This window comes from Bos grunniens, chromosome 7 (genome assembly GCF_055505025.1).
Source record: "Bos grunniens cultivar Pamir isolate PY7600 chromosome 7, Bosgru_T2T1.0, whole genome shotgun sequence".
NCBI classification, from domain to species: Eukaryota; Metazoa; Chordata; class Mammalia; order Artiodactyla; family Bovidae; genus Bos; species Bos grunniens.
In genome coordinates, this window is record NC_141171.1 from 8657303 (window position 1) to 8682063 (window position 24761).

Below are 24761 nucleotides of genomic sequence, written 5' to 3' on the forward strand. Positions count from 1 at the left end.
GTCCATCAGCAGATGAATGGATAAGAAAGCTGTGGTACATATACACAATGGAGTATTACTCAGCCATTAAAAAGAATACATTTGAATCAGTTCTAATGAGGTGGATGAAACTGCAGCCTATTATACAGAGTGAAGTAAGCCAGAAGGAAAAACATAAATACAGTATACTAACGCATATATATGGAATTTAGAACTTGTGAACTTGTTTCCCTTCTGTTCAGTCACTCAATCATGTCCAACTCTTTGTGACCCCATGGACTGTAGCCCACCAGGCTCCTCTGTCCATGGGATTCTCCAGGCAAGAATACTGAAGTGGGTTGCCACTCCCTTTTCCAGGGGATCTTCTTGACCCAGGGGTCAAACCTGGGTCTCCTGCATTGTAGGCAGATTCTTTGCCATCTGAGCCACCAGGGAAGGGTGGATGCTGCTAAGTCACTTCAGTCGTGTCTGACTCTGTGCGATCCCATAGATGGCCTCCTACCAGGCTCCTCTGTCCCTGGGATTCTCCAAGCAAAAACATTGGAGTGGGTTGCCATTTCCTTCTCCAAAGCCTGAAAATGAAAAGTAAAAGTGAAGTCGCTCAGTCGTGTCCGACTCTTAGCGACCTCATGGACTGCAGCCTATCAGGTTCTTCCGTCCATGGGATTTTCCAGGCAAGAGTACTGGAGTGGGGTGCCACTGCCTTCTCCAAAGGGTGGATGAGCACACTTTAACTGTCTGGAAGAGTTGAATTCATATAAATGGAAATTCTAGAAAATAAATAGAAGGAGCAAGTCCTGCTCTTCAACAATCTGATCAAAGAATTTGGCTCTAAGGCTTTGAACCCTACAGTTATGGGCACTTCTTGGGCCCAAGGACAATTGCCCCTTTTATAGCAGCCATCCCAATGCTTCTTTTCAGAGCCCTGTTTATGTCTTTGTTCCTCAGGCTGTAGATGAAGGGATTCAGTATGGATGTAACCACAGTGTACAATTGTACTTGAGTGTGAGCTGTTTGTAGCAGCAGAGCTAAGGTACGCTCCTAAGGCTGTACAATAAAATAAGGAGGCCACTGAGAGATGAGATGCACAGGTGGAAAATGCCTTATACTTCCCCTGAGCTGATGAGATTCCATGTATGGCAGAAACTATCTTAGAGTAAGAGTACAGGATACCAGTGAGGGAAACACCATCAAAAATGGCAGCTGCAAAATACATCACTATGTCATTGAGATACACGTCAGAACAGACAAGTAGGACCACCTGATTGAGTTCACAGAAAAAACGGGGGGTCTCCAGGATTCTACAGAAGGACAGCCACAACATCAGTAAGCTTAGTAGCAAGGAATTCAGTACACTCATCATCCAGGACACCAGGACCAGCAATCCACAGAGCTGAGGGTTCATGATGACTGTGTAGTTCAGGGGGTGACAGATGGCCATGAAGCAGTCATAGGCCATCACTGTCAGGAGAAAGATGTCCAACCCTGCAAAGAGCATGAAAAAATACATCTGGGTGATGCAGCCTTCATAGGCTATAAGTTTGCTCTGGTTCTGGATGTTCTACAGCATCTTTGGGGTGGTGGTGGAAGTGACACAGATGTCTACAAAAGACAGGTTGGAGGGGAAGAAGTACATGAGGGTGTGGAGGTGGAAGTCTGGGCTGACAGCTAGGACGATGAGCAGGTTTCCAAATACAGTGATCAGATCCATGGAGAGGAAATGTCCAAAATAAGAGAGGCTGCCATTCTGGTTCCTTTGAAATTCCCAGAAGAAGAAATTTTGAAATTCGTGTAGCATTCCCTGGTTCCATGTGGAAGAGGTGACTGCCAGGAGACAAAAAGTAACACGATCAGTTTGTCAACTATGTGGTTTGTAAGAATAAGATAAAATAGAATATATAAAACACAAAAGAAAATATCAGTGTGCATCATACATAGCAAGGGTTTTTTGTTGTTGTTGTTGTTGTTCTTTTTGTTCAGATATGTCTGTACGTGTGTGTTCGAATGTGCATGCAATGTGCATGTGTGCGAATTTCTTGCTTGCCTGTGTACATATGCTGGATCACATGTAAAAAGCATGTTGTGCTCTGGGACACAATCTGAAATTTTTTTAATCCCTTGAATTAAATGGAAGAATTGTTTTTGAAGAAGATAAGTTTCTGCTGATGGAAGAAGAATGTGAATAAAGAGTTCAACGAAAGAGGCAAGTTGCAGAGAGAACAGGCAACAGTGTGTTCAGACTCAAGGGACCACACACTGACTGCACTTTTTTCCTCCACTTTCTTAATTATTGTATCTACATCAGACCACTGACTCAATTTTTATGAGTGACTAAGACTGGAGCTTTTCTTACTTTTCTTATGTGGCATCTTTCTTTGTTATTCTTGGCCTTTCAGTTTTGATCTCCTTTTGACAAATCCAGTGGGTCCACACTACTCCTGTTTCAGATTCTCTTCCCACATGCAAAGACCTCCCCATAATATGCTCTATAAAGTCCTACATGCCACAAAACCTACCTTTTCCTTCATTTAATTTATATCTGAGGACACTTGGTCATACATGAATTTATTTTACTGTAATCTTTCTCCACTAAAATATTAGCTCTAAATGGACAGGGACTTCATGCTTTGTTCACTATTAATGGGCTTGTCAGGTAGCACAGTGATAATCTGCCTGCCATGCAGGAGATGCAGGTTTGTTCCCTCAGTCAAGAAGGTCCCCTGGAGTAGGATAGGATATGGCAACCTGATCAAGTATTCTTGCCCGGGAAATGCCATGAACAGAGGAACCTTGTGGGCTATAGTCCATGGGGCTGCAAAGAGTCAAAAATGACTAACTTGCCGGGGTCCAGCTCCGGTGGATCCAGGGAATTCGAAGCGGGGACGGCGTCGGCGAGGATCAGGAAACAACTGCTTAATTAAACTTTAATTAAGGATATAAAGAGTAATAGAATAAGGATAGCTCAGTGAGGAAATTCAGTGGAGAAAAGAGGCTGAATAATTCAGCCAGAAGGTGAGAGAAAGAACGACATGGGGAGACCATGTTTCGGTGAACAAGGTCCGCAGTTTATTTTCCAAAGTAGTTTTTATACCTTAAGTTATGCATAGAGGATAATGGGGGAAGGGGTAGAGTCATGCAGTAAGCCAGGCTTTCTTCCTGCAAACTTATCATATGCAAAAGTTTAGGTGATTTGCATCATCTTCTGGCCCGGAGGCCTGTTAACATTTTAAGAAACTTATTTTTCTCTAAAGGTGATTATTCTAAAGTCAGGCGCCAGCCTCCAAAAAGCATTAGATAAAGTTGCATTCCTACAGAGCAAAGGTGTGGTGGGCTATAACAAGAAAAAGAATTAACTCAAGGGTCCCAGGATACAAACATTAAAGCTACTACTTACACCAATTATATTAATCAATACACTGCCAGGGACACAGCAGGTAAGGGATATGGAAACTTAGCAGCAAACATTGGCCCAACAAGTGAAAATCCCTTCATCAAAACAATTTCTAATCAATCTTTTAACTACTCAAAGGAATCTGTGTTTAGACAGTTTAGAACATCTCCTGCCTCTCACAGTTGGGAGGCTCTGAACAATCACATGTGGCCGGAAAAACCTATTCAGGCAGGCTAGAGGATTTTCAAAGGAGTTTGTAGGTTGAAACACTGTCACACCCAGGAATTATTAACTGGAGCTGTAAGCTAACTCTTTTTTCAGAGAGAGGTAGTGGGGGCCAGCCCCCCATAAAGTCAGAGGTGTAGGTGAAAGCACAAAGCAGAAAGTAGGCAGACTCTGGTTTTGGGGGTAGATGCTCGAGAATTTCCAGGGAGACTCCTGAGGCTTGATCCCGCCTTTGCATATGCCAAGCCTCCTTCCTCAAGACCTTTGCCAGGGGCGGAGCTCGCTCCCCGCACTAACTGACTTTCACTTTTCTTTTTTTTAAAGCATAAATAGATTCAACCATCCTTATGAAAAAGATAGAAGAAATATTTGAGTGCAGAAACACATGTTCCACAAGAGGGCAGAAAATGTTATTTACAAAATTGATCTAGTCACAAAAGGCAATTGTAGTACTAGGTGAAAATGGGAAATAAGATGGCAATTTATAGAAAAGGTGGTTTCTTATTTCTAAGGATGTTGAAGAACTTTGTGTGTGTGAAAAGCAATGAGAGGGAGGACAAAATGTGACCGACTGATAACTTTGATCACTCACAGTTTTTAAACTCTCACATAACACAGCAAACACATTATACACTACACACATATAAGATTTAAATGGCAAATATTAATAGGAAGCTTCTGTAAAAATTGTAATTCTTTGTTTAGAAGAATGCAAACCGTTCCCCCCTCCCGCCCCGCCATGAATATAGAGACTGGAATAGGGAATCCAGATTAGTTGAACTAGTTATAGCTAAGAGCAGTTTGGGTGAAATAGTGCCACAGAAATGGTGGCTGACACACTTGTGTAGGGGAGGGGGAAAATAGGGAGAAAAAAGCTACATATTTCTCTGTTTTCAGCAAGAAGAATTGACAAAGTATTAAAAATACACCTCATTCTCCTGGTCTTCCACATGCTGTAGTGCAATTCCTTTCCTTTCTGAGCTGGAGATGAAATAAATTGTAAAGAAAATGATATAGCAGAACAAAAAAGAATAAAAACATCCAGACACCAGTAGGTAAAGCAAAACATGCATAGACAATTAGCAACAGAGATAGCAAATGGCTAATAAAAACTGCAAATAAATTTAGCTTTTCAGGTAATGAAATAATTGCAAAGATAAACGGTTTATCATATGTCTGTTTGTATTTTAAAAGCATATTTCCCTAATGAATACTCAGTATGAAAGAAGATTCGGTAATATATGTGTCTCAAGAAGTGTAGTTTTCAGGTAGTAGATACTTCTATTGATCTGGATCCTCCTAATGAATACAGAACAAGCTCAAATACACCTCATCTTAAAAATTTCAGAAAAAACAATTACTTCACTGCAAACCTCTCCTGACCAAATAGTTTATTTTCCTACTCCCCTAAACTGCAATAAACTTCTTGGAAATGTTCAAATTTTAATGATACCACTGGGCTCCCCATTTTTTCCTGAGTCTCATCCAACTAGATTTTCATTCCCATTACTTAGTTGTCAACAGCAATCCTTGAATTGCTGAATCCAACAGATATCTGTCATTTAAAAATATTTAATAAATTGATTATGAATTAATAAATCAAACAAGAAAACAAACATGGAGTTTTCTTGGCTCTGGGTCAGCTGTTTGTGTTCTCAGGTGACCTCAGGTACATCTTGGGTTTCATTCTCTCCAGCTTTCTCCTCCAGTGTCTATGGGGCTCTTGGACTCACCTGGATGAAAAGGCAGATTGGAAGGTCTCTGTGTGGAAGTTCAAAGTTCCTCCCTGGATGGTTGATGGTGGAGGCCGAAGCTCTGTCTCCTCACAAGAAAGAAGGAAAGAGTGATGCATTGGTCCCTGAGCCAGACTTAGGAGTCCAAATGCAAAAAGCATCCCTGCTGCAGCTCAAGATTTAACATGCTTAGATCTTGCAGTAGTGGAGATATTTATAGCTCTGTATATGTTCTGTATCTGTTCATTATACCTCTTTATCACATTTTCCATTATTGCTTGAATGTTGACTACATCATTTCCTCAGGTGAACCTGTTTGGAAACAATGGATTCCCCCCCACCCCCCCCCCTCCAACCTCCTGCCCCCTCCACCTGCTGATTCGCTGTTCCCAAGAGTCCAGGTTAAACATCAGGTGTATTCAATACTTGTTACTTCTCTACTAACTCTCCTATCTCCCAGAATTCTAAAATTGAAAGTTTTTACAACCCTCAATATTTCTTCCAAATCTAAGCCTGAGGAATTTGTCTTGACTAGATCCTTTGAGTCTCAAGAGCCATAACATAACTGCCATGCTATGAGAATACAGCACCTGATATATCCAGTAAATTACTATTTCTTCTTCAATAAGGGAGAAAACTGTGTTCTTTTGCTAGAACACCATTGTGGGGAGGGGGACTTTTCCAGGTGGCTTAGTGGTAACAAATCTACCTGCCAAGCAGGAGATGCAAGTTCTATCCCTGGGTTGGGAAGATTCCCTGTAGAAGGAAATGGCAACCTACTTCAGTATTCTTGACTGGGAAATACCATGGACAGAGGAGCATGGTTGGTCACAGTCCATGAGACTGCAAAGAGTTGGGCATGCCTGAGCAACTAACACTTTCACTTTCACCCAAACATCTACAATGTACAGGATAGCACCAAATACAAATAATTATCATGCCACAAATGCCAATAGTGAGAAGATGAGAAAGCCTATTCTAGGCCAACACTTCTACACATTGTACATAAGAATCCCCTAGGATTCTAGTACTAAATCAGATCCTGATTCAACAGGTCCTGGTTGTCCTGAGGTTCTGAATTTTCAACAAGGTTCTGGGTAACATTGCTAATGCATGCATGTCTTGGTCTGTGGATTATTCTTTGACTAGCAAGGCTGTGGTCCTGTATTAGAGTCTGGAGTAGGTAGTTGTAGGTTCCTTTGCACCAAAAATTGTCTTGGCATGTAATTTCAAAAGAATGTTTTTCATCATTAAGAGGCTATAATACATTTTGTGTTTCTTTTATTTACAATCCTTTATTGTTTAGTTGCTAAGTCATGTCTGACTCTTTTGGGACCCTATCGACTGTAGCCTGCCAGGCTCCTCTGTCCATGGGATACTGAAGTGGATTGCCATTTCCTTCTCCAGGGCATCTTTCTGGCCCAGAAATGGCACCCACATCTATTATCTCCTGCATCATAGGTGGATTATTTCCCACTTAGCCACCTGGGAAACACCTTATGGTCCTTAAGTAAATAAGTAAGTAACTGTTACTTGCTCAGTTGTGTCCAGCATTTTGCGACCCCATGGACTGCAGCACGCCAGGCCTCCCTGTCCATAATCAACTCCTGGAGTTTACTCAAACTCATGTTCATTGAGTCAGTGATGCCGTCCAACTATCTTATCCTCTGTCGTCCCCTTCGCCTCCTGCCTTCAATCTTCCTAGCATCAGGGTCTTTTCCAGTGAGTCAACTCTTCACATCAGGTGGCCAAAGTATTGGAGTTGCAGCTTCAACATCAGTTCTTACAATGAATATTCAGGACTGATTTCCTTTAGGATGGACTGGTTGGATTTCCTTGCAGTCCAAGGGACTTGCAAGAGTCTTCTCCAACACCACAGTTCAAAAGCATCAATTCTTCAGTGCTTAGCTTTCTTATAGTCCAACTCTCACATCCATACATGACCACTGGAAAAACCATAGCCTTGACTAGACAGACCTTTGTTGGTAAAGTAATGTCTCTGCTTTTTAATATGCTATATAGGTTGTTCATAACTTTCCTTCCTAGGAGTAAGCGTCTTTTAATTTCATGGCTGCAGTCACCATTTGCTTTGATTTTGGAGCCCAGAAACATAAAGTCTGACACTGTTTCCACTGTTTTCCCATCTATTTGCTATGAAGTGATGGGACCAGATGCCATGATCATAGTTTTCTGAATGTTGAGCTTTAAGCCAACTTTTTCACTCTCCTCTTTCACTTTCATCAAGAGGTTCTTTAGGGCTTCTTCACTTTCTGTCATAAGGGTGGTGTCATCTGCATATCTGAGGTTATTGATAGTTCTCCCGGAAATCTTGATTCCAGCTTGTGCTTTTTCCACCCCAGCGTTTCTCATGATGTATTCTGCATATAAGTTAAATAAGCAGGGTGACAATATACAGACTTGACATACTCCTTTTCCTGTTTGGAACCAGTCTGTTGTTCCATGTCCAGTTCTAACTGTTGCTTCCTGACCTGCATACGGATTTCTCAAGAGGCAGGTCAGGTGGTCTGGTATCCCCATCTCTTTCAGATTTTTCCAGTTTATTGTGATCCACATAGTCAAAGGTTTTGGCATAGTCAATAAAGCAGAAATAGATGTTTTTCTGGAATGCTTTTGCTTTTTCGATGATCCAGCGTATGTTGGTAATTGGATCTCTGGTTCCTCTGCTTTTTCTAAAACCAGCTTGGACCTTAAGTGACAGCAAACAATAGGCCTATGAAAATTACGTTTGATGATCAGAGTAATGGCCTCCAAATGATGACTACATCCTAATCCCCAGAACCTTTGATTATATTATTTTACATAGGAAGAGGGGATTATGGTAGCAGATGGAGGAAGGTTGCTAATCAGTGACTTTAAGATAAGAAGATTGACTATGATTATCTGGAAGAGACTAATGTAATCACAATGAACCTGTTTCTGTAGAAGAAGAAGACAAACAGATTGAAATCAGAGAAAGATTTGAAAATGTTACATTGCTGACTTTGCAGAGAAGGCAATGGCAACCCACTCCAGTATTCTTGTCTGGAGAATCCCAGGGACAGGGGAGCCTGGTGGCTGCCATGCATGGGGTTGCACAGAGTCAGACATGACTGAAGTGACTTAGCAGCAGCAGCTGTCTTTGAAGCTGGAGAAAGGCCTATGAGTCAAGAAATTCTTGTGGCCACTAGAAACTAGAAAAGGAAATGAATCAGATTCTCCTCAGAGACCATGAAGGCATGTTGACTTTAGCTCACTGAGATATTTACTTTCTGATCTTCAATTGTAAGAGCAAAATATTTTTTATTTCAATCCCTATTGTGATAATTTGTTACCATAGCTATGAACGTATTAATATATGTAATACGGACAATTATTCAATATTTTTTTTAGAAATTGAATTTAAGTTTCTCAATTCATTTTTTTGTGATGTCTTATGTTTTGATAGTTTCATTTAATTCATAACATATATAATTACTCCCCCACCCTCTTTTTGGCTGTGCTGGGTCTTCCTGGGGGCACACTGGCTTTTCTGTAGTCACAGTGTGCAGAGATTTCCCTTGTTGCAGAGCATGGGCTCTAGAACACATGGGCTCAGTAGTTGTGGTGTATAGCTCTCTAGTTGTGGTGCATAGGATCTTAGCTTTCAGATCAGGGACTGAATCTGTGTCCCCTGTATTGGAAGGCTGATTCTCAACCACTGAATCACCAGGGAAGTCCCTATATTGTTAATCTGATAGCAAAAAGTAAACATGCTTTAATAGAATTTTTTAAAGTATTAAAAAAAAAAGACAAAATCATTCATCATACCACTACCAATCAGATAATTACTGTGACAAATTATTTCACTGTATTTTTATTTGCATGTTTAAAATTTTTTATTGAACTATAGTTAACTTACAATATCATATTAGCTTCTGGCATATAAACAATGATTCAAAATTTTATAGATTATGCTCCCTTTAAAGTTATTTGATAAAATTGGTTGTGAATTTCCATGACTACTTCACTGTGTACCCCAACCCAAGCTGTGTGAATGCTCTGGCCCCAACTGCTCCATGCTACAGCCTAGCACAGATCTGGGGTGGCTGAAGCAGAGGATGTGACTGTGGCTTGCATCTGAGAGGATCCAAAGATGCCTACACAGGCAGAGTATTGGACCTCCATAAGCACACAAACCCTTATTGTTTCAGCATTCCCCTTTATTGAGACAAAGGCCCCAGTGTGTGAAGAAGGAAAACTTACACTTAAAGAGAACAGAGCCAGCCCTAGCCTGATGAACAGGCCTTCTGCTCCATCAACTTGGGAGCAATGTGACACTAACAGGATGGTGATGGCCACTAAGCAGAGAGGAAGACCCATGTCACACTCTACACCAGGATCTAGCTCTCCCATCACCAAGGTTATAACAGCCAGCACCGCCTATGGAAAGATATGACTGTCATCCATGTCAAATCCAGCCATCCCACCAAAGGTATTGGACGTAAGCAATCTACATAGAGACACTGCTAAATACGAAAAGCCCTTTAAGATTACAATAGGTAACTGTTTCACCGAAATTCATTACAGACAGAGAGAAAGTTAAGTAAAATTAAAATAAGTAGGAACTATTCTCATGAGGGGTTCCCTGGTGCTGCTGCTGCTGCTAAGTCACTTCGGTCATGTCCGACTCTGTGCGACCCCATAGATGGCAGCCCACTGGGCTCCCCCATCTCTGGGATTCTCCAGGCAAGAATACTGGAGTGGGTTGCCATTTCCTTCTCCAATGCATGAAAGTGGAAAGTGAAGTCGCTCTGTCATGTCTGACTCTTAGCGATCCCGTGGACTGCAGTCTACCAGGCTCCTCCGTCCACGGGATTTTCCAGGCAAGAGTACTGGAATGGGGTGCCATTGCCTTCTCCACTTCCCTGGTGGGTCAGTGGTAAAGAATCTGCCTGCAACGCAGGAGATCTGAGTTTGATCCTTGGGTTGGGAAGATCCCCTGGAGAAGGGAATGGAAACCCGTTCTGGTACTCTTTCCTGGAGAATTCCACAGAAAGTCGAGCCTTGTGGGCTACAGTCCATAGGGTCGCACAGAGTTACATGTGACTGAAGCTACTAAATAGCAGCGTTCTCATTTGAAAGAGCAAGAAAAAGCCTCTATATAAATTTAAAAAAATATAAGTGAAACAGAAATAAATATACCAAAGAATTCAAAACATTTGTGATAAAAATATATTGATAGTAAACATGAATGAGGGAAAAGAATTAACCTAAACACAGATCAATTGAATAAGGAACTAAAAGTCCCCAGGTGGCACTAGTGGTAAAGAACCCACCAGCCAATGCAGAAGACATAAGAGATGTGGGTTCAATCCCTTGGAAGATCCTCTAGAGGAGGAAATGGCAACCCACTTCAGTATTCTTATCTGGAGAATGCCATGGCAGAGGAACCTGGTGAGCTACAGTCTGTAGGGTCTCAAAGAGTCAGACATGAATGAAATGACTTAGCATAGACCCAAAGATATAAAGCTCAGTATAGCCAAAGCTATGGTTTTTCCAGTAGTCAGGTACAGATGTGGGAGTGGGACTGTAAAAAGGGCTGAGCACCAAAGAACTGATGCTTTTGAACTGTGGTGCTGGAGAAGAATCTTGAGAGTCCCTTGGACAGCAAGGAGATAAAACCAGTCAATCCTAAAGGAAATCAACCCTAAGTAGTCAATGGAAGGGCAGATACTAAAGCTGAAGCTCCAATACTTTGGCCACTTGATGCAAAGAGCAGCCTTATTGGAAAATACCCTAATGCTGGGAAAGATTTAGGGCAGGAGGGAAAAGGGGCAACAGGGGATGAAATGGTTGGATGGCATCATCAACTCAATGAACATGAGCTTGAGCAAACTCCAGAAGACAGTGAAGGACAGGGAAGTCCGGCATGCTGCAGTCCATGGGGTCACAAAGAGTTGGACATGACTGAGTGATCGAACAACAGCAAAAGTATAAAGAAGACCCGATAAAAACTAGATAATTTAATATCTAAAATAAAAAGCACTCTAGAAGAAATGAAGGGCATACTCAATGACACAGAAGAATGCATAAGTGATTTGGAAGATAAAATAGTGGAGATTATCTAATCATAAGAGCAAACAAAAAGAAATAAAAGAACAGTGCAACATATGAGATCTCTGGGATGATATCAATTGTGTCAACATTTGCATTATAGGGATTGAAAATGAAGAGGGAGAGAAGTGTATTGAAAAGGTATTTGAAGAAATTATGACTAAAACCTTCCCAAACTTCAGAAACAGGTATCCAAGTATAGGAAGCACAGTGGGTATCAAAGCAAGATGAGGCCAAACAGACCTACACTAAGATATATTATAATCAAACTGGGAAAAGATAGATAAAGAGAGAATTTTAAAGGCAGCAAGAGAAAAACAGAGTCATATATAAGGGAATCCCCATATCAACTGATATATCTGTAGAAACTTTGCAGGCCAGAAGAGAGTGACCTGATACATTCAAAATACTGAAAGGCAAAATCCTGCAACCGAGGATATCCTACCCTGGAAGATCATCATTTAAAATAGAAGCAGAGACAAAGAAGTTCTCAGACAAGCAAAAATGGAAATATTTCATCAATAGGAAACCTACCCTAAAAGAAAAGGTGTAGTCTTCTCTAAATATAAAAGAAATATCTATAGGAAAGGGAAAATTCCACTAGGAAAGGCAAATATATAGTAAGGATTAAATATTACTTAAACAATCAGTACATAGATTAAAAGACAAAGATATTTAAAAGTAATTATGATGGCATTGTACAGGAGACAGGGATCAAGACCATCCCCATGGAAAAGAAATGTGAAAAAGTAAAATGGCTGTCTGAGGAGGCCTTACAAATAGGTGTGAAAAGAAGAGAAGTGAAAAGCAAAGGAGAAAAGGAAAGATATAAGCATCTGAATGCAGAGTTCCAAAGAATATCAAGAAGAGATAAGAAAGCCTTCCTCAATGATCAATACAAAGAAATAGAGGAAAACAACAAAAAAGAGCTTCACGACCCAGATAATCATGATGGTGTGATCACTCACCTAGAGCCAGACATCCTGGAATGTGAAGTCAAGTGGGCCTTAGAAAGCATCACTATGAACAGAGCTAGTGGCAGTAATGGCATTCCAGTTGAGCTATTTTAAATCCTGAAAGATGATGCTCTGAAAGTGCTGCACTCAATATGCCAGCAAATTTGGAAAACTCAGCAGTGGCCACAGGACTGGAAAAGGTCAGTTTTCATTCCAATCCCAAAGAAAGGCAATGCCAAAGAATGCTCAAACTACCACACAGTTGCACTCATCTCACATGCTAGTAAAGTAATGCTCAAAATTTTCCAAGCCAGGCTTCAGCAGTACGTGAACTGTGAACTTACAGTTCAAGCTGGTTTTAGAAAAGGCAGCGGAACCAGAGATCAAATTGCCAACATCTGCTGGATCATTGAAAAAGCAAAAGCATTCCAGAAAAACATCTATTTCTGTTTTATTGATTATGACAAAGCCTTTGACTGTGTGGATCACAATAAACTGTGGAAAATTTTGAAAGAGATGGGAATACCAGACCACCTGACCTGCCTCTTGAGAAACCTATATGCAGGTCAGGAAGCAACAGTTAGAACTGGACATGGAACAATAGACTGGTTCCATATAGGAAAAGGAGTACGTCAAGGCTGTATATTGTCACCCTGCTTATTTAACTTATATGCAAAGTACATCATGAGAAATGCTTGGCTGGAACAAGCACAAGCTGGAATCTCGATTGTGAGGAGAAATATCAATAACCTCAGATATGCAGATGACACCACCCTTATGGCAGAAAGTGAAGAGGAACTGAAAAGCCTCTTGATGAAAGTGAAAGAGAAGAGTGAGAAAGTTGGCTTAAAGCTCAACATTCAGAAAATGAAGATCATGGCATCTGATCCCATCACTTCATGGCAGATAGATGGGGAAACATTGGAAACAGTGTCAGACTTTATTTTTTTGGGGGGGCTCCAAAATCACTGCAGATGGTGATTGTAGCCATGAAATTAAAAGACACTTACTCTCTGAAGGAAAGTTATGACCAACCTAGATAGCATATTGAAAGGCATAGACATTACTTTGTCCAAAAAGGTCTGTGTAGTCAAGGTTATGGTTTTTCCATTGGTCATGTATGGATGTGAAAGTTGGACTGTGAAGAAAGCTGAGTGCTGAAGAATTAATGCTTTTGAACTGTGGTGTTGGAGAAGACTCTTGAGAGTCCCTTGGACTGCAAGGAGATCCAACCAGTCCATCCTAAAGGAGATCAGTCCTGGGTGTTCATTGGAAGGACTGATGCTGAAGTTGAAACTCCAATACTTTGGCCACCTCATGCGAAGAGTTGACTCATTGGAAAAGACTCTGATGCTTGGAGGGATTGTGGGCAGGAGGAGAAGGGGATGACAGAGGATGAGATGGCTGGATGGCATCACCAGCTCGATAAACATGAGTTTGAGTGAACTCTTGGAGTTGGTGATGGACAGGGAGGCCTGGCGTGCTGCAATTCATGGGGTCGCAAAGAGTCAGGTACAACTGCATGACTGAACTGAACTGAACTGATGACTATAATAGACAGTAAAGAGATAAGCATGTATATGTAAAATATGACATAAAAACACAACATGTGGGGCATAAAAATGTAAATATTTAAAATATGTTTGAACTTAAATGACTATCAGCTTATTCAAGTAGATATAATTATGAGTGAAGAAATATGAACTCATGGTAAACACAAATCCAAAAACCTGTAGGAGAGAAACAAAAATAAAAAAGGAATATTGTAAAGTAATTAGCCTCTAATTAAAATAAATAAATTTAAATTAAAAAAAAAAGGAAGGAACCCAAGTATACTATTAAATAAACTCATCAAGTCACCACAGGAGAAACAAATAGAAGAAATGAAGAGATAACAAGTATGAAAACAACTTGAAAACAAGGAACAAAATAGCAATAAGTACATAGCTATCAATATTTACATATCAATGGACTAAATGTTCCAATAAAAAACTTAGGGTGGCTGGTTGGAAAAAAATGTCCTTCAGTAAGTTGCCTGCAAAAACTCACTTCAGGGCTAAAGACACAAACAGACTGAAAGTGAGGGGATGGAAAAGATAGTTAATGCAAATGCAAAAAACAAGAATGCAGGGTAGCTCTCCTCATGTGAGACATAATAGAGTTTAAAACAAAGGCTATAACAAAAGACAAAGAAGGGCATTCTATAATGATGAAGGGATTGTTACAAGATGAGGATATTACAGTTTTAGCATACACATACCTAATACAGGAGCACCTATATATTTAAAGCAAACACTAACATACATGAAGGGAGAAACTGGCAATAATACAATAATAGCAGATAATTTTAACACCCTAGTTCCACCAATGGAAAGATCATCCAGATAGAAAATCAGTAAGGTATCAGTGGGCCTAAATGACACAATAGGCCAATTGAACTAAATTGCTGTCTAGAGGAAATTACATCCAATGGAGATGAAATGATCTCCAGGATAGATCACATACAAGGTCACAAAACACCCTCAATCAATTTAAGAGAACAGAAATTACATCAAGCATTTTCCTTGACCACAATTGTATGAAACTAGAAAACTACAGAAAGCAAACTAAAAAAAGCTAGGTATGCAACAGGTTTTTGATCACAGCTTCAGGATGAACGGACCCTGCTTACCCCTTGTTTTCAGAATTTTAGTCTCTAGAACTGTGAGACAATAAATTTCTGTTATTTAAGCCAATTGATTTATGGTACTTTGTCATAAGAGCCCCAGAAAAATAATACACCATCTTTAAATATAGTCAAAGTTAAGGCACAGTAAGATATAGTGATTACAGAACTAGAAAAATTAAACTAATGTTTAGATATTTCCAAGACTGTGAAAAATGCCTACCAATGGTTTGATCCTTGCTACTTATGAGAGTCCTACAACAATCCCATCATTGAGAGATGGTGCCCTGCTGAGGAGTCTCCCTAGGGTCCCCTTCAGTCTCTGTTCCTCAGACTGTAGATGAAGGTGTTCATCATGGGGGTGACCACAGTGTACATCACTGAGGCCACCAGAATTGTCCTAGAGGATGAAGTGACTGCAGAACTGAGGTAGACCCCTAGGCCTGTGCTATAAAACAAAGAAATCACAAAAAGGTGAGATCCACAGGTGGAAAAAGCTTTATACTTGCCCCTGGCTGATGAAATTCTAAGGATGGAGGAGAAAATCTGAGAGTAAGAAAAGAGGATTCAAAAGAGAGGAAAAACACCTAGAATAATAGCCACAAAACACACCACTACGTTATTGATGAGGGTGTCAGAACATGTGAACTTCAGGACTTTAAGAAGATTGCAAAAAAAGTGTGGGATCTTCATGTTCATGCAGAAGGACAGCCTCAAAACAGTCAGTCTCAAGCAGGGAGCTTGTGACACTGAGGCACCAGGAACCCACAGTCAGTGTCCCACAGACCCAAGGGTTAATGATGACCATATAGTGCAGAGGGTGACAGATGGCCACAAAGCGGTCATAGGCCATCACACTCAGGATTAAAATGTCCAAGCATCCAAATACAAAGAACAAAAATATCTGGATGATGCAGCCTTCATAAGTGATAACTTTGCTCTATGTCTGGATGTTCCACAGCATCTTTGGGATGGTGGTGGAGGTGAAATTGATATTTGCAAATGACAGGTTGGAGAGAAAGAAGTACATGGGGGTGTGGAGGTGGGGGTCTGAGATGATGGCCAGGATGATGGCCAGGTTCCCAGCAAATGTGACCAGGTACAAGAACAGAAACAGCCCAAAGAAGAGAGGCTGCAGGTCTGGGTCCTCTGTGAATCCCAGGAGGAGAAAGCTTCTTGTTTGGTTTATTTCCATGTGGCTGCTGGGTTTGTCAGAATCAGCTGAAAAGAAACACAGAATTCACTCCAGATAATAATTACTTTGAATGACAGAAATATCCTTAATCCAAACCCAGGGAGATGTCATTCATTTGGGGCTAAAAATTTGATCTATTTGGTAACAAATTGTGGTTGCCATTGCTACTTGGAAAATCTGTTCCTAGGTTCAATAGCTCTCTCTGAATAAAAAGTATTTGGTAGAAATAAGGGGAGAAAAGATCAATAATTGTACCATAAGTTGAAAAATTATAAATAAGAATATACTATGGAAAGAATTAGGATATAAAAAATAATCTTTTTGACTGATAAAAATTAATGTATTTAATCTATAAAGTCCTAAGTGTAAATCATAGAAAGATTAATGCATGAATTTAGAAAAAGACATAGGATATTAAAGGTTCATAAAAGAAAGTGTAAAAAGGCAATAAATGTTAGACAAAAATTCTTTCCACTATTGCTTTATGAGGGATACCGTCTTCATTGCTAGAATTTATGCCTCTTCAAAAAAGATTAAGAAGGAAAAATTCCATCATGTGGAAAGAAAAATAAAATTTCAAACACTTGCTATGAGAGGATAGTTGACTTGCTTTTCTGGCCTTGAGAAATTAAATCAGCATACAGATCTTTATAATTAGACACATACTTGTACAAACCCAAGGGGAAATGACCTGTAACAAGATACACTAAATTGTGGACAGGAATCACCTTTGATTGGCAACAAAAGTCTAGATTCATTTTATCCTACTATTTCTTTCAAAAATAAACAAACAGGTACTCTATCTCAAGAGTGAAAAACATTTTAAAATTTGAAGATGCAGTTAAGTTTTACAAAACAAAACTAAATAAAGCAGAAAATTAAGTTAAAAGCAGAGCTAATAAATGAAGAAGAAGAAAAATGTTACAACCAAGAAATAAATTCCAGTGCTAATTCTTTGACAAAAGTCAAATAGAGAAAATCAGATGCTTAATGAAAGCAATAAAAAGAAAGAGAAAGAACAGAAATCCCTAAAATTAGGAAAGAGAAAAACGGACACATATAGAAGAAAATACCTAACTTTGCAAGATGATATTACTTGTAAATCCTCATTAAAAATGGAAAATCTCTAAGAAATAAATTTATTGATTGGTAAATTCAGCATGTAGGATAACAGATCAATAATTAGAACATCAAAACTTACCTTCAAAATTACCATGGAAATGTGTGAGAGAAACATTAAAAGAATTCCCCTTTAAGTATTGAAGAAAAAAAGAAAGTTTACAATCACAAATACTATTTACTAACACCCTTGAGATCTGAAATTGTTGTTTGAAGATTATAGATTGGTTTCTGATAATGAATTGAAAGCTGAAAACCTCTTTCACTGAATATAATTTTAACAAGGTAGTGGATATAACACAAATTTGTAAATACCAATAGCTATGTTAAGGTGACATTCAATTGCAGATGCTGATATATTGTAATGTTTTACAAAAATCATTTCTATCTAGTTCCAAAACATTATCATCATTATGGAAATCTCTGTACTTCCTACCTGTGTAACTTTTCTGTAAATCTCAAATTATTCAAAAATGAAAATAGGCAGAAAAAATGAGTATGAGAGAAAAAAATAGCATTCATAATTATAGTTAAATCTCTTAAAAACAGATTACAATCATTTCAAATAGTAACAAAAATAGAAATCTGGAACAGGAACTGGAAACCACAAATATAAAATAAATGAGAATGATAAATTTATTATATAAGCTAAAAATTGAGGATTACCAAATGTCGAGCACCTGTGCTATGTTTAATAGCCTTAGCCCTTTTTATTATCATGACAATTCCTGTGTGTCTGCTAAGTCACTTCCGTCATGTCTGATTCTTTGTGACCCTATGGACTGTAGGCCGCCAGGCTTCTCAGTCCATGGGATTATCCCTGTAGGAATAATGGAACTGGTTGGCTTTTCCTCCCCTAGTGGATCTTCTCAACCCAGGGATTAAAACCACCGACTCCTGTGGCTCCTGCACTGCTAGCGGATTCTTTACTGCTGAGTCACCGGGGATGCCCTGTATTGAGGTATGCTGCTGCTAAGTCACTTCAGTCATGTCCGACTCTGTGCAACCCCATAGGCGGCAGCCCACCAGGCTCTGCCATCCCTGGGATTCTCCAGGCAAGAACACTTGAGTGGCTTGCCATTCCCTTCTCCAATGCATGAAAGTGAAAAGTGAAAGTGAAGTTACTCAGCCCTGTCCGACTCTTAGCGACCCAATGGACTGCAGCCTACCAGGCTCCTCCGCCCATGGGGTTCTCCAGGCAAGAGTACTGGAGTGGGTGCCATTGCCTTCTCCGGTATTGAGGTATAGTTAGCAAATAACATTATATTAGTTTCAGGTGTATGGCATAATGATTGATATGTGTATATACTGCAAACTGATGACCATAATAGGTATAATTAACAACTATTTCCATACATAATTATGACATTTTTTTCTTGTGATAAGAACTTCTAAGATCTAGTCTCATCAGATCAGATCAGTTGCTCAGTCGTGTCCGACTCTTTTGCGACCCCATGAATCGCCAGCACGCCAGGCCTCCCTGTCCATCACCATCTCCTGGAGTTCACTGAGACTCACGTCCATCGAGTCAGTGATGCCATTCAGCCATCTCATCCTCTGTCATCCCCTTCTCCTCTTGCCCACAATCCCTCCCAGCATCAGAGTCTTTTCCAATGAGTCAACTCCTCGCATGAGGTAGCCAAAGTACTGGAGTTTCAGCTTTAGCATCATTCCTTCCAAAGAAATCCCAGGGCTGATCTCCTTCAGAATGGACTAGTTGGATCTCCTTGCAGTCCAAGGGACTCTCAAGAGTCTTCTCCAACACCACAGTTCAAAGGCATCAATTCTTCGGCGCTCAGCCTTCTTCACAGTCCAACTCTCACATCCAATCATGACCACAGGAAAAACCATAGCCTTGAGTAGACGAACCTTTGTTGGCAAAGTAATGTCTGTGGTTTTGAATATGCTATCTAGGTTGGTCATAACTTTCCTTCCAAGGAGTAAGCGTCTTTTAATTTCATGGCTGCAGTCACCATCTGTAGTGATTTTGGAGCCCAGAAAAATAAAGTCTGACACTGTTCCACTGTTTCCCCATCATTTCCCATGAAGTGGTGGGACCGGATGCCATGATCTTTGTTTTCTGAATGTTGAGCTTTAAGCCAACTTTTTCACTCTCCACTTTCACTTTCATCAAGAGGCTTTTTAGTTCCTCTTCACTTTCTGCCATAAGGGTGGTGTCATCTGCATATATGAGGTTATTGATATTTCTCCCGACAATCTTGATTCCAGCTTGTGTTTCTTCCAGTCCAGCGTTTCTCATGATGTACTCTGCATATAAATTAAATAAACAGGGTGACAATATACAGCCTTGACCAACTCCTTTTCCTATTTGGAACCAGTCTGTTGTTCCACGTCCAGTTCTAACTGTTGCTTCCTGATCTGCATACAAATTTCTCAAGAGGCAGATCAGGTGTTCTGGTATTCCCATCTCTTTCAGAATTTTCCACAGTTTATTGTGATCCACACAGTCAAAGACTTTGGCATAGTCAATAAAGCAGAAATAGACGCTTTTCTGGAACTCTTGCTTTTTCCATGATCCAGCAGATGTTGGCAATTGGATCTCTGGTTCCTCTGCCTTTTCTAAAACCAGCTTGAACATCAGGAAGTTCACGGTTCACATATTGCTGAAGCCTGGCTTGGAGAATTTTGAGCATTACTTTACTAGCATAGGAACTTCCAAATATACTATTCAGTGTTATTAACTATAGTCACCATGCTGTACATTATATTCCCATGATTTATTTTACAACTGGAAATCTGTATCTTTTGACCTCCTTAACCCATTCTACCCACTGTCTCAGGCAGACACTGAACTTCACTACTTTTTTAAAAGGATGAATATGTGTTTACAGTAATGCAGTGATAACGATTAATATGTATAGATGATCACAGAGTGTTAGGGACAATTTAGGAACTTAAAAGGCATTATCTCCTGGGCTTTCCTGGTGGCTCTGTAGTAAAGAATCTGCCTGCCAGTGGAGCAGACATGTGTTCGATCTCTGATTGGGGAAGATCCCACATGCTAAGGAGCAATTAAGCCCCTGTGCCACAATTCCTGAGCCTGTGCTCTAGAGCCCTGGAGCCACAGGCACTGAAGCCAGAGTGCCCTAAAGCCTGTGCTCCATAACAAGAGAAGTCACAGCAGTGAGAAGCTGTGCACCATGCCTAGACAGTAGCCCACACAAGCTGTAGCTAGAGAAAAGCCCTTGCAGCAGTGGACCTAACACAGCCAAAAATAAATACAAATTAAAAAAATACATTTTATCCTTGAACTTAATCATCTTAATGTTATGAAGTGGATAGTACCATGATCCCCATTTTACAAAATTTAAAACTGAGAGCCAGAATCATTAACTAACTTAATGTGAGAAGATGTATAAACTGATTTGCAAGTGTTAACTATATGGAACCCAAGGGAATGTTTCTTTTTTGAATGAATTAATGAAATTTGATAGATGAAAGAATAAAGGTGCATCTTTGATAGAGGAGAATATAGGAACCTGTAACGGCTCCTTAAAAATGTCTAAGATAGTTGGATAAGAACCTCTGGAGACATTTTGGCAGCCAAAGCATCAGTTCCCATTAGAATGGTGAGATGTTCTCAGAATTGGGTTTCAAAAGAGAGGAGGAAGCTGAAAGAGATTGAAAGAGACTCAGGATGTGAATTGTGTAGAATGTTTTAGCAAATGGACTCTTACCATTGTGTTATCCTCATTTGTGCCACCCATGTTAATACTCTGAGAATTCTGCCTGTCTCCGTACCTGTTTCCCATGGCACACCCTCAGTGGGTCTCTAGTTTCCTTGGTCCTTTCTTTCCTGGGTGATGGATGGTCAACTCAGCTCCAAGGAAGTGCAGGGAGGTGACATCAGGCATACATTCTCTGAAAGGGCACTGCTGAACTTCCTCCTTCCTGGGACTGTGGAGCTGTAGTGAGAGGAGAAAGGGACATATTTACCATTTCTGGGGCTTCAGAGGTTGAATTCTCACAACTTCTCATTAAGTTAATTGTTCCATGTCACTCTATTCTAGGAGAAATTTGGTTCCCATGAGTGAGGAAGCTAAAATAGAAAGGAGCTTTTTTTCTGCTAGGGTTGTACCCATGGGAGCACATTGGCTTTGAGATATGCATACTCCTTCCCATCACCTTAGTCATGATGCTCTTTTCTCCATATGTCTTGTCTCTAGTGTCCTTTCTCATGAGTATTTCCTCAACATTTTAGTTGAAATCTGTTTGACTATCAAAGACATGGTGGCAAATGGTTCAGGACCACATGAGTCCCAAGCATCTGGACTTGGAGTTGTCAACAAAGAACTGGCACATACCCAACTCCCAACAAAACCATTTCTAATGACTTCTATTCACACTATTCAAGGTGCGATCTACAGAAGTTTCCAGGCATGCAATGAGAGAAATTTGGTAAGGTAAGAGGTGGATGTCTGGCTATATAGGCAGGACTCTGCAGATATCCATAGCTTTACAAGGTCAAAACAAGTCCATTAGACCCTCGTTGATATTACAATCCAGAGGATAACACCATCTTTATTAATTCATAAGGTACTGTTTTTAAAGTCATAACAATATCAAAACATTTTCAGAAAATAGGAACAGGCCATCACTTAGGGTGCTTAGATATGATCTTGCATGTCTGTTAGATTTTACTTCCTTTTCTCCATTCATGAGGGAAGTGCTGTTTTCTATTCTGCTCATGGTGGATCTGAATTCCCAAGTTTTAGAACCATTGGGTACTTCCTATAGTTGAAACATTTTTTTCATCTATTTTCTCCCATAATCTGGCTTCCCATTTTAATATCAACTAACTTGTGCCTGTTAATATCACTAATAATCTACTAGCAGCCTCATCTGATGATCATCCATTTAATTATCTTCTGATGTTTGACATGTCAACATTTCTTCCTTGAAACTCGTTATACTTTTGATTTCAATTCCTATTCTCTCTGTCCTCTCCTTTCCAAACTTTTCTGCTTTTACAGGAAACTCTAATGTCTTAACACTCCACAAAAACACGTAAAATACTGGGGAAAATGGTCAGTATCAACTTCATGAATATGAAAAACTACTGACGGTTCAGAGCAAAGAAGTGAACACTTAAGAAAAAGGCAACTGGAATCAGATTAGAAAACTTTTTGATAATTGAACTTATTATTTCCCCAACATCCCCTTCTTGGGTCAGTAGCAGTGTTACAGATGGCACCACAGTCCCTGTGTGGATTCTTAGTGATGGAAAACCAAAAGATGTGGCTTTCTGTTTCGACCTTTCTTTTGACTTCTCAAAGGATTCGCAGAATTTACTTCGAAGAGAGATTCCAAGTTACTTTGCCTCCTGGTGTCTGGGGCAGAAGATATAAAATGGGGCAAATAGTAGGCACGCTGAAATTTCTGGGAGGAAAGACTGGAGAGGGAGATGCTTTGGAAGTATGACTATGAAAGTATTCACATATCATTTAGAATTTAAAAGACTAGGCAGAAAGCCTGATCAGGAAAAAAAAAAAAAACAACCCTAATTTCTCACCTCTGACTAATAGTCAAGGCTCTGGGCAAGTAGCATGTGAAGACAAAGGTAAATAATTATTAAATGTTCAGCAGAGGATTAAAAGAAGTCCAATTGTACACAGGCATGTGCATGTGCTTGCGTGCACACACACACACACACACACACACACAGCCAAACAATAAAGTTTGAGAAAGTTTATTTGGATCCAGAGTTTAGGAAATCTATCATTAGTTGATCATTAAGATAACAGAACAGAGACTTTAGTGATCCCATATAGTAAAAAATATAGTCTATAAAATTTAGTTTATAAAAATCATTAAGCAAACAAACAAATACAGTCTACAATACAACAGCAATATATCTCAATTTCTGAAATTGTGACAATTTAATATTCACAATATTTAATTTTCAACAATAAGGAGGATAAATATGATACATGCATAGAAATGAGAAAGTTTGACTCTTTCACAAGAACAAATCAAATAGTAGAATCTGAATTTGAGACTCTGGGCTTGTCAGAAAAAGACTTAAATATAAACTGTCTTAAATATACTCTGAGAGCTAAAGAGAGCCATGTACAAAGAATTAAAAGAAACCAGGAGGATGCAACAATTTATGTATAAAGGGAGTCCCAGAAGAGTAGTTGAGGGAAAGTGGCAGAACAAATGTTTAAAAAAATAATGACTGAAAAGTTCCCAAAGTTGATGAAAGAAATGAATCTGTGTGTTCAGGAAGATCAAAATATTCTAAGCAGGATAAACTTAAAGAGATCTATCCTGAGACATATTGTAATCAAACTGACAAAAGAGAAAGACAGAGAGGACCTTGAAAGCAGCAAAAGAGAAGTGACTTCTCACAGAAGAAGTATATTAGTAAGATTAAGAGTTGATTTCTAGTGGGAAGTGTGAGACTTAGAAGGTAATGGGATGCTATATTTAAAGTTCTAGGGGAAAAGCTCTTAATCAGCAAAACTATATCCAGCAAAACTATCCTTCAAAAATGAAGGATATTATCTATTAACAAATTAAGCCATGATACAACTTGCATGAAAAGGCAAAATATTATGAAAGTGAAGGATAATCAACACAAAGACTGTGTATTGTATGATTCCTTGTATATAAACTGCATATAATTTGTAGAAACATAGAGCCATACATGGGGCACTTTTTCAGGGGTTAGAAAAGGAAGTAATGGGGAGCAACAGTTCTTATAATGTATAAATGATTTTATGTTGATGAAATGATGAAAATGTTTTAGAATTAGATTGAGACGGTAGTTGTACAATACTCTGAATGCTCTAAATGATACTGAACTGTTTGTCTTAAAATGGTTAATTTTATGTTATGTGAATTTCAACTCAAATTACTTTTTAAAGAAGGAGGAATTAACACATTCTCAGATAAACAAGTTGAAGTTTGTTTTTGGTAGATATACCCTCTACATAATGCTTTGTGATCAACACAGTCAAAGGCTTTAGCATAGTCAATGAAGCAGAAGTAGATGTTTTTCTGGAATTCCATTGATTTTTCTATGATCTAACAGATGTTGGTAATTTCATCTCTGGTTCCTCTGCCTTTTCTAAATCCAGCTTGTATATCTGGAAGTTCTTGGTTCAGGTACTGTTGAAGCCTAGCTTGAAGGATTTTGAGCATTACCTTGCTAACATGTGAAATGAGTTTAACTGTGCCATAGTTTGAACATTGGAGAAGGCAATGGCAACCCACTCCATTACTCTTGCCTGGCAAATCCCATGAACAGAGGAGCCTGGTAGGCTGCAGCCCATGGGGTCACTAGGAGTCAGACACGACTGAGTGACTTCACTTTCACTTTTCACTTTCATGCGTTGGACAAGGTAATGGAAACCCACTCCATTGTTCTTGCCTGGAGAAT

The 24761-nt window shown here is 39.5% G+C and overlaps 2 pseudogenes; both read right to left on the reverse strand.

Annotated features, from left to right (window-relative positions):
* Positions 1-831: 831 nt before the first annotated feature.
* On the reverse strand, positions 832-1615 carry LOC147368260 (olfactory receptor 7A10-like; annotated as a pseudogene).
* Positions 1616-15286: 13671 nt separating this feature from the next.
* Positions 15287-16237, reverse strand: LOC147368261 (olfactory receptor 7C2-like; annotated as a pseudogene).
* Positions 16238-24761: the final 8524 nt, after the last annotated feature.